The sequence below is a fragment of the Montipora capricornis genome, chromosome 14, assembly GCF_036669925.1.
Source record: "Montipora capricornis isolate CH-2021 chromosome 14, ASM3666992v2, whole genome shotgun sequence".
NCBI lineage: Eukaryota > Metazoa > Cnidaria > Anthozoa > Scleractinia > Acroporidae > Montipora > Montipora capricornis.
In genome coordinates, this window is record NC_090896.1 from 26,781,609 (window position 1) to 26,791,608 (window position 10,000).

The 10,000-nt window shown below is 38.9% G+C and overlaps 1 long non-coding RNA gene across 1 annotated transcript in view; it reads right to left on the reverse strand.

Annotated features, from left to right (window-relative positions):
• Positions 1-10,000, reverse strand: part of LOC138032628 (uncharacterized) — an 18,016-nt gene that overhangs the window by 4,543 nt on the left and 3,473 nt on the right. The window contains exon 2 of the long non-coding RNA XR_011128420.1: positions 8,767-8,908. This is a non-coding gene — a long non-coding RNA (uncharacterized lncRNA). The remainder of the gene's footprint in view (positions 1-8,766; positions 8,909-10,000) is intronic.

A 10,000-nucleotide genomic window follows, 5' to 3' on the forward strand; every position in this document is an offset into this window, starting at 1 on the left:
TATGGAATGAACGTCCAGATAATATACCCGAAGCTAAAGACCTAACTACGTTTAAATCAAAGTCAAGGGCGTTCCTTTTTAGAACTGTTTTCTGTTAGTTTATCACTTTTAAAGCTGTAAAGCGCTTTGAGCTTAAGAGCGTCTGCCTGAGAGACCGGGGCAGACTTGGAGATGAAGGTCGGCCGATTTCGCTTAAAATTGGTACACAAAGTACTTATGTCGGCTTATGTAATATGCCAAAGTTTCAGCTTCAACGACTTTTTTTTAGCCGAGTTCTGGATATCAGCCCCTCAGGGGTCTCCAGAGGCTGATTTTCAGTGCAATTTTGGCCACTTTTAAATCTCTCTTTTAGCAACATGAAATTAATTTCAGGCAAAAAACAAAACCATCTTTTTAAAGCCCTATCCTTAGGCTTTTATGGGTGAGATCATTAGCTCATGGAATTTTTTCGCTAGCCTGTGGCTGTTATCACAACTTGGTCATATTTGAAGCATATGGGAAGCAACCGGAAATGGCCTGTTTTTCAGACCAAATATTTTCCATGCCCATGTTTTATATCTTGAGGTCTTAAGTATCCCTGCAAAGTTCAGCCCTTAGTTTAGTAATATCAAGAAAAAAATACTAAGGTTGAGGAATTAAAGACGATTTATGATATGTCCACGTCACCGCCGAATATTCACCCGTTTGCGTAAATATTCAGTAAACAAATCATGCCATTGAGGTTCTTATACAAGTTCTATCATAATCATTCTCTGCAATATCAAGGAGACGAATCTGCACGAGAAAACAACTGCACTGAATTCCAAGTCAGTCATAGCCAGCCAAACTACAATGACCTCGCCACGTACGGTATTAATCGACCTGTGTATATCTAACTCGCAACGATGCACTTGCGACCAATTTATCGCTGGGGCTAAAGTTTGTCTGTAAAAGTGAAGCCAGGTAAGCGTTTTTTGTAAGCGAATTTATCCAGACACTTTTGCACTTTGGAAGAGCGACTGCAATTTGTGTTAGACGATTAGCTTTAATTGTATTCGAAATTTCTTAACGGTTCAAAGCGGTTCTCAAGTAGTGTCACGACAGATGTTGTGGTTGCATTTAAAGAGACCGATAAGTTCTTTTTTCTTCAGAAAATATTCAAGCCCAAACAGGTGGGTTGTAGTACTACTGAATGGAACTACAAAGCTTGCTTATATCCTGATTTAATTAGCGCTTCATTACTACGGGCCACAGACGTGATACGTTGAACAAGTTGAACAAAGTAGATAAACTTAACATTGCAGTTTGGACGAAAAAGATGCAATTTTGCATTGTGATATACCGGCAAGAGATGTGTTGTTAGGTAAATAAAGAGTTTTCGCAACGGCCCTATTGTCCGTAATTTCCAAGACTTCTTCCAAGAAATTTATAACCGCTGTCGGACCACTATCTGATCGGTCCTAAAACAATCACATAAAAATTTCTTATTAACGGCAAGCCTTTTCGGTGACAATTAACTTCAGAGTCTCTTACCCTAACCATAACTTGGAAGGAAAAAAAAATCGAAATTAAATGGCTGATTTTTGCAGACACGCTTTGTTGAAACTTTAAACGGAAGTGGCCTGGTTAGCCATCTTCTCGTAAGTTTTTTTCTTAGTAAAAAGCCTCAATCTTAGTATTTTTTTCTTGATACTACTTAACTAAGGGCTGAACTTTGCAAGGATACTAAGACCTCAAGATGTAAAACATGGGCATGGAAAATATTTGGTCTGAAAAACAGGCCATTTCCGGTTGCTTCCCATATGCTTCAAATATGACCAAGTTGTGATAACAGCCACAGGCTAGTGAGAAAAAATTCCATGAGCTAATGATCTCACCCATAAAAGCCTAAGGATAGGGCTTTAAAAAGATGGTTTTGTTTTTTGCCTGAAATTAATTTCATGTTGCTAAAAGAGAGATTTAAAAGTGGCCAAAATTGCACTGAAAATCAGCCTCTGGGGACCCCTGAGGGGCTGATATCCAGAACTCGGCTAAAAAAAGTCGTTGAAGCTGAAACTTTGGCATATTACATAAGTTGACATAAGTACTTTGTGTACCAATTTTAAGCGGAATCTGCCGACCTTCATTTCCAAGTCTGCCCCGGTCTCTCAGGCAGAAGCTCTTAAGGCTATAGCGCTATATAGGTTTATTATATTGTTATTATTTATTATTATAAGTCTTTGCGATTATTTCATCTCGTCCACGTCGTACAATGTGGGCGAAGTATCCTAAACATAAATCGGTAAGAGCGGTCTCAGACTGAAAATAGAGAATGAAAGATTCTTTGTTGCATGCTCACGTTGTCGTCAAAAACCTAAACTTTGGTGATCGTACGTCTTCGTCATGCAGAGTACCGCTAAATTATGAACTAAAATCTGTGCCGCACGTGCAGCACGATTATTTATGCTCTTTTAACCAGTGATATCATTGGAACATATTCAACTTGGGGGTCATATCGCTGAAGCTTTAACATCGTCCGTTGCACCCGTTGAGGCGCCTGGAAAAGTGGTTTCGGAAGAAAACTTCTGGTGGCTTGTGGTCGGTTTGTACTCTTGCATACTGATGAAATTTGGTGCATCCATAAAACTATTGCTAGCCTACGGAGTTCCTTTTCAGTTGGTGAATAAGGTTTCTTAGCAGCGATGAGCGTCTTTCTTGCATAAGACATGCCCCCAAAGCCATAAGATGAAGTACGAAGTAGGTTGGAATTTTCCGATTTCAGGCCATTCCAGATATAATTCGCAGAGCCATTGTTGATGGACGAGAAGATCTGTTCCCTTCAAGATTGGAGCTCTCGTTGTAGAAAATTCACTCTGTTCTGCGAGGCTTTTAAAAGAGCAACGCAAAGTTCCTTTGACGTTCGTTGGAGTGATTGCTTGCAAAGCTTCTGATCACGAGGTCAGCCGATCATCGACGTTAAGTGCCAAGTTAAAATTTAAATTAAATCCTGCTGGAATAACATTGTTATCCAAGCAATTTTTAAGAAAGGTACAGTGGTGTTGGTATCTGGTTAGCTTGTCCCAGACTCGTGCTGCTTGTGCTACTGTGGAGTGAATGGCCTGAAAGCGGAAAATTCCAACCTACTTCGTAACTTGAAAGAACGCGAGAAAAGAAAGATGTTCAAGACAATTCCGTTGGATCAGGAGTTTTTTTCCAGTAACACCAGAGATCTATACCCATTAACACTGCCACACAAGCCCGTCGTTATTACGGGCTACACAGGCTAGTGAGAAAACAAAAACTCTTTCGTCGAAAGCTCAAGTTACCTAATACAACGACTTCTAATGAATCACATCAGTTAGATCCTATCAACCTCTCAAACATGTCCATTAACCAAGACCAAATCAATCTACTCAAGAAAGGACCATCTTTGTGCCCCATGCCAAAAGATGTTGACTGGCAACGTGTATACGACGATTTGGAAGCTTTTGAGGCCCGCTTGCGGACAGCAGTCTTTTTCATTGAAAATAGCCCTGAAGATTGTCAAGAGTCAACTGGTCACCTTTCTAAAGTTCCGAAAGAAAGAAATGGAAGCCACCACCATCAAGGTATCCAGAACTTGAACTTTTTCTATCCAGTGTTAGGCGTGATTTGATAAACCCTCGGAATATTAAATTAGCTAGAGAAAACCTAACCAAAGGAGAATGAGTTGCGTTAAAACAATTTAGAAATTCTGATGTGGTAATTCGGATACAAGACAAAGGTTCTCGCTTTGTTTTAATTGAGGAAGGGGAATACGAGGATAAAATGTTCGGTCAGCTTCAAAACCAATTGCATTATAAACCCTTACAAGAGGATCCTACTATCATGCATTTGACTCGGGTTGAAAGCTGGTGTGAAATTTCAAACCAAGTAGCTAATTGGATAGTTAAAGTGGTACTATGATCAAAAAACCATTACCTTTTTTTCTTCAGATTTTGAAAGCGTGTTTGCTTAACACCTAACTGGCAAAATTTTGAGCTTTGAGTTATATCCAAAGGCTGTTTATTTTGAGTGTAAGTTTTGGATTTCACGGTCCGCCATTACTCACGTTCAAAACTGGCCGATTGGTACTCAGAGGGTTGGATCTAGAGAAAATGACGTCATTTACTCACTAGCTTAAAATTTCAGCGTGTAAACGCAATTTATTACATATGCAAAACACGAGTTTAAAAGTCTGAAAGCCCGAAACTCCCGTGCTGCATATTAATTCGGCCGCGTACACACGCATTGCATTCTTAAACTAGTGAGTCTTTGGCTTCATTTTCTCCTCGACCCAGCTCTCTCAAAATTTTAAAGTTAGTAATGGCGGACCAATAAATAAGAAAATTCCAGCAAAAATAAACAGGTGTCTTTTATAAAATCAGAACTTAAAACTTGGGTGAGTTAGTGTTTAGTTAACATAGTTTTGAAATCCAAAGAAAAAAAAGAATTGTTTTTTTGGTCGTAGTATCACTTTAACAAAGAAGCCAAACCAGGGGTTGCATTTGGAAATATCAAAACCCACAAAGTAGGGAATCCTCTTAGGTTCATCTCATCTTGTTGTGGTACGGCAATAGAAAATCTCTCAGCCTTCACTGAATTTTATTTGCAACCACTGGCTCGTGAATTGCCGTCTTTCATCAAAGATACTACCTATTTGCAGAATAGAATTGAGGATCTTAACCGAGGTGGCCCTTTTCCCGAGGGCACTTTATTAGTTTCATGGGATGTTGTGTTCAGTGTTCCCTAAAACTGATAAGCAACTTGGTCTCACTGCAGTAAAGAAAGCACTGGATGCTAGAGAAAATCAGCTTCCATCTACAAATTGCATTTTGGAAGCGGTAGACATTTGTTTGAAGAAAAATCATTCGGTTTTTAAAGAAACTTTTTTTCTACAAATTCATGGCACAGCCATGGGCCCAAAAATGTTTGTAGTTACGCGGATCTTGCCATGGGTGAAATAGATTTTCAGGCTAAATGTTCTGGCTCCATAAAGACGGCTCTATGGTGGCGATACCGTGACGATGTTTTTGACCTCTGGCAACAGGGCCTTCTTGCACTGCATGAGTTTACCGAATTTATAAATTCTTTATACCCTACTATAAAATTTGAATTAGTTTTTTCTCAGCGCGAGTTCCACGTGCTAGACATAACTTTATATCTTATCGAGGGTTTTATTCAGACAGACGTTTATTCAAAGCCAACGGATAGCCATCTGTACCTCCCACCATCAAGTGGTCATCCTAAACACGTTTTTAAGGCTATTCCTTATGGCGTAGCGACAAGGTTACAAAGGAACTGCTCGGAACAAATTTTTCTTGCCGAGAGATAGCCATCTAGAGGGAGCCCACAATCATAAGCCCATATGGTTTCCCCGTGAGCTTCCTCACCAGAATTTTAATATTACTGTAGTTATGACGAATTTTGTAAAACATCTGGCGAACAAAATAAACTGAAACTGAAACAGAGAACTACTGAATACAAGGGTTATTTAGTCAATCAAGGTTACCCTTCTAAATTAGTGGATGATCAATTTCGTAAGGCCTCAACCATACCTAGAAGTGATCTACTTAGGACTCGTGCCAGATCTAAGAAGAAATTATTTCCATTTATGACCACATTTAATCCAAATTTACCTGATGTAGGTCGCATCATCAGCAAACACCTAGCGATTTTGGAATCCAAACCTAAATTAAAAGAGCTTTTTCCTCCAAATTCCATCATAGCATCCTTTCGAAGATCTAAAAACCATAAGGAATTGTTGGCGCCATCTCGTTATGGCCCCAACACAGAACTGATTGTTGCCCAAACAGAAACCTCCACCCTGATGTATGCCGCCATTTAAATTCAGATACGGTGACTCTGTGGATCCTATCCTAACTACCTGAGTTCTGTCTTCTAGAAGGATGCGACCCACCTTAGCAGGCAGGGGTGGATATCTTTGTCACCTAGCTTTGCTAGCAAAGTGTGATAGTCTATCAAGTCAAAGCCTTTTTTGAAGTCTGCGAAGAACCATCTCACCCATACACTGCCACGGCCTAACGCCTCTAATGCCAAATGGAGGAGGTATACAATTGGGTGTTGATTCGATCTCCCAGCCACCGCAAATTGCCTTGTGACGAGCTGTCGTAGGATGTCTGGGAAGGCTCTACATAAAGTAAACCCTTCCATTATTTTCGCAAGGTAAGACATGAGGGTACCGGTCTGGGGCCGATATTGTTCGCGGTTATGTCTAATGACCTCTTCCAATACTGGCTCCCGCATGCAAAATACGTGGACGATCTCATTGCTATCGAAATTTTTCCCAGGAACACGCCATCCGTCTTACAATCCATTGTCACGCAGGTTCAATCATTTGCTTCAAGAAGTAACATGTGTCTCAATCCAGTTAAATGCAGGGTTTTGGCGGTTGACATTTTACACTATAATAGTTTTCGGTGTCCTCCAATTGCCACGCACGGGCGGCTCCTTTTTGGAAAAAGTTAAAGTGGTACTACGACTAAAAAAAAATTGTTTTTCCTTTGGATTTCAAAACTATGTTAACTAAACACTAACTCACCCAAGTTTTAAGTTCTGATTTTATAAAAGACACCTGTTTATTTTTTCTGGAATTTTCTTATTTATTGGTCCGCCATTACTAACTTTAAAATCTTGAGAGAGCTGGGTCGAGGAGAAAACCACGTCAAACACTCACTAGTTTAAGAATGCAATGCGTGTGTACGCGGCCGAATTAATATGCAGCACGGGAGTTTCGGGCTTTCAGACTTTTAAACTCGTGTTTTGCATATATAATAAATTGCGTTTACACGCTGAAATTTTAAGCTAGTGAGTAAATGACGTCATTTTCTCTAGATCCAACCCTCTGAGGTCCAATCGGCCAGTTTTGAACGCGAGTAATGGCGGACCATGAAATCCAAAACTTACACTCAAAATAAACAGCCTTTGGATAAAACTCAAAACTCAAAATTTTGCTAGTTAGGTGTTAAGCGAACACGCTTTCAAAATCTGAAGAAAAAAAGGAAATGATTTTTTGATCATAGTACCACTTTAAGGCATTCAAATTTCTTGGCGTCCTTATTTCTCACGACTTAAAGTAGAGGCTCACTGCGACGCTATAGTGAAAAAGCCAATCGCCGCCTCTATGCCATTAGGCAGCTTAAACGCTCTGGCGTGCCTGCTCAGGACATCGTGAAAGTCTATTGTTCAATCGTCCGATCAACACTTGAGTACGCTAGCGTGGTATACGCCAACCTGCCGCGATATCTCTCTGACTCAATAGAGATGATACAGAAGCGAGCAATGGCCAGGCATGGTTATAATGAGGCCCTAGTTAATTCCAACATAGTCACACTGCAAGAGCGCAGAATAGCCACATGCAAATTAAACGGGTCAAATCTGGCCTAAAGCCACAGAATCCTTGATCAACTTGTTTTAGACCATACCGATGTAGCTTCTTCCTCTTATCAGTTGAGGCCTCGAAGCAACAACGGCAGTTTCTTAAAACGATTAGCGCTAATCGTATGGCCCCCAAAAATATAACAACATGCAATAACATAGGTATTAAGGCGTTTCTTGCTACGACCGTTTACAGCATAGTTGAGTTATTATTCCCTTCTACCGGAAGTTTCACTCACGCACACAACGTGTTATATATGCTGTTCCTTGCTAGTTGTATTCATTCCCTGAAGAAGTCTCAGTAAGAGACGAAACGCGTCGGAAATAAACGAAAAAAGCTTACAACTACAAGAAGTCTTCCTTTGTGCTGCTCACTAGTTTTCGTTAAAAAAAAATAATAAAATAATAAAAAAAGAATCGCAGTATTGCAAGAAAAAGACTCAAAACTACAAAATTACAAACTTAAGGAAGAATGTTAACATACGCAATGATTTATTAGGAGAGTGTAAGTAAGACTTTGCGTGACCTGTTGTAAATGCAAAGACAAAGGAAGTGAAAAACCAAGCGCGAGGGGACAATGACGTTAATAAGACGTATAGGGAATCAATGGTTCATCTTTTAAGCGAGAACTTAACTAAGTTTTAACATTTATTATATAGTGCAAATGATTTGTAAAACGAATTTATGATAGAAAAAAAAAATACAAAATTGATTAATCAAAGTAAATTTCGTTCTTTAAGACTTCCATCAATAAAGAGGTGTATGAAAATATGCTACGAAGACACACACAAACACACAGACCGGTGAAAAGAGCCTACAAGTAGAGCACAAATTATCGAAAACGCGAGTATCTCGAGAGAGCGTAGGCACAATAACAATAGTAGGCACCATCCTTAATTAGTAATTTCTGCTGTTGTTCTAAACGGATCAAGCAGACGGAAAATGTTGTGAGAGATTACTGTGCATGTAATTTTAGTTTTAGTTGTTGATTAAAATTGTTGGGTATTGTTCGCAAGGCTTGTTTGTTAACTGCTTCAGCTCAGAGGTGTTTGATCCCTGTAAACTGTATCCACTAATAACGATTAATTTTGTACTTTATGCAGAAGCAAAATTATTTCCATATACACTGTATTCAATACAGAAAGTGGCTTTCTGGGGCTAGAGACGGGAGCTTTTAGGCTTGGCTAAATCTATATATTATTCAGTTTAGAAATCGAAAATAACGTTAAGACGTATACTGAATAAATGGTTTATCTTTTAAGCGAGAACTTAACTAAGTTGTAACATTTATTATATACTGAAAATGATTTGTAAAACGAATTTCCGGCTAAATATCAGCACTCCTAAAGGGCAGAGTAAGGCGAATAAATAAATAAATAATTCTTAACTTACCAAATCCTTATTTCCTGTCTTAACAGAATATCAGCATAACTGATTTGTCAGCTAAATTGTACTGCGTTCGTACTATTAGCGAAAAGACCCCTCAAGGACGCAAACAACAGGTGATCACATCTATCAATTTTACAATTTATCCCTGCAAAGAAATTAAGGAAATGTACATTTGTCGCCAAGGTAACTTTCACTACCGTAAAAAGATGAACAATAATAAATTCCACTAAACTTTATTAGCTGCACAATTAACGAAATGAAATTTTCCTAGATATAAAAGCGGAGATCCCGTGGCGTGAGTGACTAGTTTTATTTCTCTTTTAAACCTTAAAGAGAGTTTTTGAGATGAACAAAGAGATTGGCAGGCTGGGAGTCTTGGACTTGGACTTGGACTCTAAGTGATTAATCAAGTCTCGGCATATGTATCTTTATTGGTAAGTTTTCACATAAGAGTTGAGTTTATTTATGAGGTGTGTGCACGACGTGTATTGGCCTTGAAATAATAGGAGTCACCTGAAACAGAACGGGTGGTTTTGTTTAAGCAAAACCCGAAAAAAAGCTCGAATTCGAGTTAACACATCATATTCTGACCAGAAGTACGAAATTAAGTACAATGTTCTCACTGAATACAAATAATTAATGCCCGACCAATAATTTAATTTAAATTATGAACAATTTACAAGCGGAGACCGGCTAGTTCAAGGTCTGCTCAAATGGTAGGCATACCTCCAGAATGGAAATTGTTATGGTATGTTCTAGGTAGTTGCTCTAAGTTTTCGAATTCTGTTACACCAAACCCTTGTACAAGTGCCACTTCTAATTATTTAGGAAACCAAACATCAACTTTTCATTGAAGAAAGGGTTATGGTGAGTTTATCAACGCTATTCGGTTAATATATTATATGGCCAAGTTAATGTAGCCAAAAAACAAAAACAAAAAAGAAACGTTTACAGTACCATGAAAAGGATTTGCTCGAGTCTTATCTGACAATGAAAATTAGATTCAGCCATGCACTACCGCATATCCCCTGGAATTAATTATGTTCATTGGAAATTAAAATCTCTCGCAACGTCGGGCCTGGGAAAGCAACTGTAGTGGCAAAAAAGGGCATTGTAGCTTTATGTTTAATTGAAGGACTACTCTCGGGAAATTCCCCTCATCTTAATTATTCACTCCTTATTTCCCACCTCTTAGAGTTACTAAAAATGACTCGAGACGAACGATTTTAAACATTTG